Source organism: Echinops telfairi, unplaced genomic scaffold (genome assembly GCF_000313985.2).
Source record: "Echinops telfairi isolate 266 unplaced genomic scaffold, ASM31398v2 ScPeMD7_3533;HRSCAF=4204_1, whole genome shotgun sequence".
In the NCBI taxonomy this organism is placed as follows: Eukaryota; Metazoa; Chordata; class Mammalia; order Afrosoricida; family Tenrecidae; genus Echinops; species Echinops telfairi.
The window spans coordinates 2,616,901-2,624,896 of record NW_022107432.1 but is presented as its reverse complement, the minus strand read 5'-3'; the positions used below and the strand labels follow the sequence as shown (position 1 = coordinate 2,624,896).

The 7,996-nt window shown below is 38.4% G+C and overlaps 1 pseudogene; it reads left to right on the top strand.

Moving 5' to 3' along the window:
• Positions 1-4,737: 4,737 nt before the first annotated feature.
• LOC105978468 lies at positions 4,738-5,071 on the top strand (annotated as a pseudogene).
• Positions 5,072-7,996: the final 2,925 nt, after the last annotated feature.

Genomic DNA, 7,996 nt, shown 5'->3' with positions numbered 1-7,996 from the left:
AAAAGGAGATTCTGGCCTAAGGATTTCACCAGGTTCCAGACAGGAACTGCATGCGGAATGGTGGTGACAAGATCATTTAGACAAGCTTGGAATGTCCATTCACTGCCCGCTAAGCTAGAGTTTGGAATCATGGCAAAACATCTCACTGATGGTCAGATTACTTTGGCCTGTCTTCAGTAGAGTCAAGTCTTGGTTTTTGGTGACAGTGATGGTGAGGGGCAGCCTTAGCTTGCTGGTAGGACTGCTATCAAATTAAAGTTGCTGTTGAGTGAGGTAAAAAAAATGCAAAAAGAGCACAAGGGAAAAGCTACTGTATACAAACATTCCCTGGGTGAGATCCAGGTAGCATGGCAAGGGCAAGAAAAATCCAGGGATGCATATGGTAGCCAACTAAAAGGGAGGGGGGAAAAGAGGAAAAAAAAGAAAAGAAATGGGTAGCGGTGAAACAGGGCACTAACGCTCCCAAGGGAAGGTATTGTTTATATTTACACAGGGAAATAGGGACCAGACTTCAACCTGGTGCTCCAAGAGGTGAATGCAATATAGTGGCATGAAGCTGGGAACCAGTAGAGAGGTCTGAGGGGCCGGCTCCAATACCAACTACGTGGACAGCACCCTCTCCCCACAGAAGAATTCACTTCAGAGGACAGCACTGAAGCTACAGCTCAGGGAGAGGGATATGTCTGAACAGAGCACACAGGAGCAAGTGAAGGGGTGGGGAGGAAGAGAGAGTGGAGCACAGCCTGGCCCACTAAGCCATGAGGATGATATTCCTGCTCAGAGCAGCCAAAGCACAGAGAGGATCATGGGGCCGGCCCCGCTATGAGACATGATGTCCTTCACTGACCCATAGTGCTATAGGAGACAACACTGGAGACAGAGTGCAGGAATTGCACCTGATCTGACCCCACCACACTGAGGAGAAACACTAAGGGTGTGCAACAGAACAGCAAGGGGAACAGAGCAACGAAGTCCCCAGGGAATACTAAAAATAGACTTTGGGGCAGGGGCAAGGCACCCCATCAGACTTGGCCAGAAAACACTCCTAAAGGTCAACAAAAAGACCTTGAACTATTTATAGGCTTTTCTTTTTTTCCCCCGTTGTTTTCTTTTGTTTTTCTGTCTTGTTTTTTTTGTACATATTGTTAAGTCTGCAGGTCTATCTAGCTAAGATAGGCGGGATAAACTATCTGGAGAAGAAAACAAGAGGCCCAACAGTTCCCGGGGGACATGGGAGAGGTGGAAATTCAGGAAAGGAGGTGGGTGTTAACAAGCCCAGGGACAAAGGAACAACACGTGATCCAAAATCAATGACGGGGAGGGTGGAGGAGGCCTGATAGGGCTTAATCAAGATCAATGTAACCGAGATGAATTACTGAAATTCAAATGAAGGTTGAACGTGATATTGGGACAAGTGGAAAGTAAAAGGAAATAGAGGAAAGAACTAGGAGGCAAAAAGCATATATAGAAGTTTAAATACAGGCATGTACATATGTAAATACATTTATATATGATGGGGAAATAGATCTATGTGCATATATTTGTAGTTTTAATATTAAGGTAGCAGATGGACATTGGGCCTCTACTCAAGTACGTCCTCAATGCAAGAACACTTTATTCTATTAAACTGGTGTTCCATGACGGTCACCTTCCCGACACGATTGCTGAAGACAAAGCAGATGCATAAGCAAATGTGGTGAAGAAAGCTGATGGTGCCCAGTCATCAAAAGTTATAGCATCTGGGGTCTTAAAGACTTGAAGATAAACAAGTGGCCATTTAGCTGAGGAGCAACAAAGCCCACATAGACGAAGCACACCAGCCTGTGTGATCACAAGGTGTTGATAGGATCAGGTATGAGGCATCAAAGAACAAAAAAATCATATAATTGTGAATGAGGAGGAGTGCAGAGTGGGGACCCAAAGCCCATCTGTAGGCAACTGGACATCCCCTGACTGAAGGGTTGTGGGGAAGAAATGAGGCAGTCAGGGCACAATGTAGCAACAATGAAACATAAAGCTTTCTTCTAGTTCTTAAAGTTTCCTCCCCCAACAATCATGATCCCAATTCTACCTTACAAATCTGGCTAGATCAGAGGATGTACGCTGGTACAGATAGGAACTGGAAACACAGTGAATACAGGACAGATGAACCCCTCAGGACCAGTGGTGAGAGTGGCAATACTGGGAGGGTGGAGGGAAGGTGTGGTAGAAAGGGGAAACTGATTACAAGGATCTACATATATCCTCCTCCCGGGGGGACAGACAAGAGAGAGGTGGCTGAAGGGAGACATAGAAGAATATAAGACATGATAAAATAATAATAATTTATAAATTATTAAGGGTTGGTGAGGGAGGGAGGGGAGAGAGTGGGGAAATGAGGAACTGAAACCAAGGGCTCAAGTAGAAAGCAAATGTTTTGAGAATGATGATGGCAACAAATGTACATATGTGCTTGACACAATGGATGTATGTATGGATGTATTATAATAAGAGCCCCCAATAAAATGATTCCTTTAAAGAAGGTAAATATGCATTATTGATATAAATTTTGTGGATATGTACTCCTAAGTCCGTAGGGCCTGAGAGCAACTGACAGAAGGAAACACTAGGGGCTTCTGTGGCATGCTCACAATTGGCACTGTTAAGCCCCGTGGTACAGTCACCGTGTCAATGGATCACTTCACAAGTCTCCCTCTCTTTCTGCTGGCCTTCTCAGTTACCAAGCACGATCTCTTTTTCCAGAGTTGGTTTTTCTTGATACCGTGTCCAGAGTTAAACCCAGCTGATTTGTTTTTATTGACCTTGTACCCAGCACCTGTGCTAAAGTCCTCTATTCTTGAAGTTTTCTTATTAAATTATTTTATGTAGGATTGTATCATCCATGGAAAGAGAGCATTTTACTTCTCCTTTCTAAATTACTTTTATTTGTTTATTTCTTGTCTTTTTGCACTGATTTGCTTGTTCCCATTTCAAAGAAAAATTTATCAGTCTTTTTTCTTTAAGTTACAACAAACAAACAGAAAGTGAGTTATATAAAGATGGTGTACAAGATGGTACAGAAAAATATTTTTATATGGTCAAGTAAAGAAATTATGTTAGGGGTACATTTTACTTGAATGATCCTATGATAGACAGTGTTTATTGTCATTATTCTAGATCACTCGAGCTCTAGATTGAGACCTGTCAACCATACTCATCTAATAAGGGCAATCTCAATAAAGGATGTGTCTCTATTAGGCTCCCTTAAGCTTCAGCTCCCAGAGGAACACACAGAAAAATATGGGTAGTTACTATTTGAAATAAACTTATTGGAGTGGTTCTGTATCTTTCTCATTGATAATATCAAGAGCTTTAAGGAAGTATGGTGCATAATAAATACTCAAATACAGTTCTAGAAGGTCTTTAAAGGAGAATGTAAAGAGATGGGTTGCAGGACAGGTATTGAGAAGCTTGTCAGATAGTCCAACTTTAGCTAATGAAATAGTGCCAACTCAGTGAGTCACAATGTTGGACTGTAAGTTATTCAGAATTATTCTGAGAAGCCATCCAAAGATAGAAACACCTGAAACATCGATTTTGAATCCATTTACATAAATCATTTTCAAGGAGTCTTATAAACTTAACACATACACCCAATAACACTTATACTCTAAAAGAGGTGTATCACTGGTATTTGATATAAGGGATATTATTTTATAAATTATAAAGGCATGTTAGTATAATTCGACATATTAACTCTGAAAGATGGTGTGCCAGATACAAGAAGTAGAATAAAAGTGAATAAACATAAACCTTACTTTATATATTGCTCAGGAATAATTACTAAGAAGTCTTACAAGCTTAAGTATTATTTTTGCTCATTAATCAGTAAACTATATCTAATCATCCAGATGTTAATTCAAACAAGCATATGTAATTACCTGTGAGGAGTCTCAGTCTTTGGGAATTAAGAATACCTCAATATAAGCAACACACTATAAAAATGACTGGGAAGATTTCAGGATACCATGTAAATTTTCAAATAAAAATCGTGTACTTTCTTTTGAGATGATGTCCCAGATATTTATGTTTGAATGTGTTTTAAACTATATTTTCTATTATTCTTAACACTGAAAGTTCTGAGACATGAGTAATTTTAAGCAATAAAGTGGCCTAAAAGAAAATATTGCAATATTTCAAATAGATTGGTTGCACTTGATATGTTTTTCTCATTTTCAGTGTTAATTACTACAAATTATTCTTATCATGTAGAATAAAGCATTTATAAATAATTTAGCATTGCTGTTAAATGTTTATTATTCTGTCTTGATATTATATAATATTAATTGCATTATTATATATGTGAGTAACACTCTTTTATGTATCATCTGTCCTCTTCATCATTTATGTGTTTTCCAGCGATCTCCCTATCTTTCTAATAAATGGCTTTACAGAAAGCACTCATCATGGTAGTTGCAGATCATACAATAAACCAAGAAAGATTAGATAATTAGATAAACAAGTTACTTGGGTTATGTTAATTGAATTAGAGCAAAATTTGACCTTCACAATAAAATGTGGAGCCAAATATGGAATATAGGTTAAATCTGGACAAGCATTAGATTTCATTTATTGATGAATTAACTTATTTAATTTTGTTGTTGAGGTTATGCACAGCAACTTATATACCAACTCATCTATGTGTACATGACGTCAGAGTGATACTGTGGAGGGCTCCTTTTCCCGCCATACTGCAACATGTCTGGAAGGTTGCGGTCCAAGGCCACTTTTGCTGGCTATAAACGGGGCTTTTGGAACCAGAAGGGAGCACACGGTTCTTCTTAAAATTGAAAGTGTTTATGCCCGAGATGAAATGGGATTTTATTTAGGCAAGAGATGTGTTTCTGTGTACAAAGCAAAGAACAACACAGTGACTCCTGGCGGCAAACCTAACAAAACCAGAGTCATCTGGGGAAAGGTAACTGGTGCCTGTGGAAACAGAGGCGTGGTTTGGGCCAAATTCCGGAGCAACCTGCCTGCTCAGGCTATTGGACACAGAATCCGTGTGATGCTGTACCCCTCAAGGATTTAAACTTATAGGAAAGTGAATAAATTTTTAAAGAGTGATATTGTGTTTGACTGTAATCAATAAAATCCATTATTATAGATTTAATATGGGTAATTTTGTGGGATGTAAATTATCGTCCAAAAAGTTTCAAGAAAAATTTGAAATTATAATAGCAATGTAATTTTTCCAAAAATTCTTTGTATATTCATTTTTCCAATACCTCTTGTTAGCAGGCTGTGCTTTAGAGACAAGACAGTCCAGCAAACTGAGAAGTGAACAGACTTTGAAGATGGTCAAACACTTGCAAATTTCAACTCCAACACTTTTCATCTTATGGACAAAATATTCACAAATTATAAGGCTCATTTTCTTCAGAGAATTAGCAATAATGTGGCAAATGCCTGGCCCATAATAAAAGTAATAATAATAAAAGTCAACATCATTGAGGATTTTATATAAATGTTCCTAATTACCATGTGCTGTTTAGTTGACCTAACTCAGAGACCTACGTGACAGAGTATTAGAACTGCCCCATAGGCTGTCCTGGCTGTAATCAGACGGCCATGTCTTTCTTCCCTTGAGTCCCTGGTGAGTTACCAGTCTAGTGCTTAATTATTGCACTGCCAGATCTTCTTCTTTTAAACAGTTATATTGGCATATAATTCTCATATTACACAACTCAATACTATAATCACAACAAGAAGGGATGTACAATCATCCCTAGATCCTCTTAGGAATCTGAATTAAGAGAATGAGCACAGGGGTCTGACTTCCTGCATGAGTAGCCTGGGTCTTCCACACACCACTAAGAAACTTGCAGAATTTTTTATTCTCCTTAAAATCTAAGTGCATTATGAACTCTTTGCTATAAAATATACCTAATCAACTACAATAGTGCCTGACCCATATACATGCTCAATATCTTCTATTGTCATTATTATTACTCTATTAATTGTTATAGCTAGTACCTTTTAAGTTTCTAATGAGTTTATGCACAAAGGGGTTAAATTATTGTTATTTTGTGAGCCATTGAGTCAATTTCAACTCATACAATTCTTATATGCAACAACTTTGAACTGCCCCATGGGGTTTCCTGGACTATAACTTGGGGCCTCTGGTGGCGTCGAGCTGTAGTCCTTGTGGGCACAGCTTAAAGCTTCTCCAGTGCTCCACTGAAGCTCCTTCCACCTACTGTTAGTGCTCTCTAAATATGAGCACAATTTATCTAAACAAGCTTTTCTCTAAAATAGCTAAGTGGATACTATTGTTACCCCACTTTATATTTGTTCAAAACAAGTAGTAACTATTAATATCATAGCAAATCCAATTGAAAAGTGCCTGAGAGAAGTTAAGGATAGGTGAGTGATGGGTAGGTATGATAGCGGGACAAGAAGAAAGAAAAAGAAGAATGGTTTGTTCTAATAATGTGGCACTGTATGATACTCACCTACTTGACACAAACACTGAAGACAAAATGGGTGCATAAGCAAAAGTGGTGAAGAAAGCTGATAGTGCCCGGCTATTAAAATATAGCATTTGGGGTCTTCAAGGCTTAAAATCAAACAAGAGGCCATCAAGCAGGGAAGCATAAAAGTCCACATGTAAGAAGCACACCAGCTTGAGTGATCATGAGGTGTACATATGGCTAGGTATCAGAAGTTCAAAAACAAGCAATCAAATTGGTGTGAAGGCATGTGGACAAAGTGGAGATCTAAAACCCACCTGCAAGACAATCAGAAAGTCCCTCACAGAGGGTCCACGCAGATGGAATGAGGAATCCAGGGTGCAGTATAGCGCTGATAAAACGCATAACTAACTTCTGGTTCTTTAACATTTCATCTGCTTACTATTAAGGCTTATATTTCACCTCATTCATACTGTTATACCTATGTATGGTCATCTGTACCCTTCAGAAATAGCAACAGGAGTAATGATTTCCTGAGGACATGAGAAAGCAGGGGCAGGGGGAGCTGATTTCAATGATGACTGTAAAACCCCACTCAAGGGGAGCAAATAACAGAATTGTAGGTGAATTAATATATTGGATGGGGTAAGATAAGGCTAATGGGTAACATATATGCAAGGGTTTCTGGGGGAAGGAGGAAGGAGGGAGGGAATAAAAGGGAGCTGATTTCAAAGAGTTCAACAAGAAAGAAAATGTTTTGAAACTGATTGTAGTAGCAATTATACAAGTGTACTTGATCTATTTGAATTATGGAATATTGTGACATCTATAAGAGCTCCTAATAAAATGATGAGTTAAAAAAATAAGTTGAATTCCTAATTTATGCATTTGTGAATGTCAACCTGGTTAAAGTAAATTGAGTTTCCTTTTATTATAAGAGCAAAGAAAAAACTCATTTTTAGATGGAATAAATATTTTCAGGAAGGTCTGGAGTATTTAAAAGATTAAGTCAAGGAAGAGAGTTTTGTTAAGAAGATTATGATATTTTGAGAGGGATTTTAAATATGTATGTGGGACAGTGGCAGAGTTCTGGATTTTTTTTGGACAGAGGGACAGAGTACCCCAAAGTGGTAATCTTGGTAGAGTCTCTCAAAGGATCCTAAAAGAATATGGAGGATTATTGTGATGGAATTTTAAGAAAGTGAAAAGCTGCATTAGTGAGAAAGTCAGTATATCAAACCACTTTGTTGTTGTTGTTGTTGTGACCCATAAAGTTTTTCATTGGCTAGTTCTTGGAAGTAGATCACCAGACTTTGTCCCCAGCGTGACTTGAAGCTTTGATAAAATCAGTCCACATTGTTAACCTTTCTAGTCTTTGACAAACTAGTGTCAGAGTTTCCAGAATCAGAGTAACACCCCAGCCACCATGACATGACCAAATGATAGATGGGTGAGGGAAGCATTGGATTTTTAGACCATAAAATCAGCCCACTACACAATCAGGGTTTCTATGCATAGGCAATAGTTCTTCTACTAATTTTTGT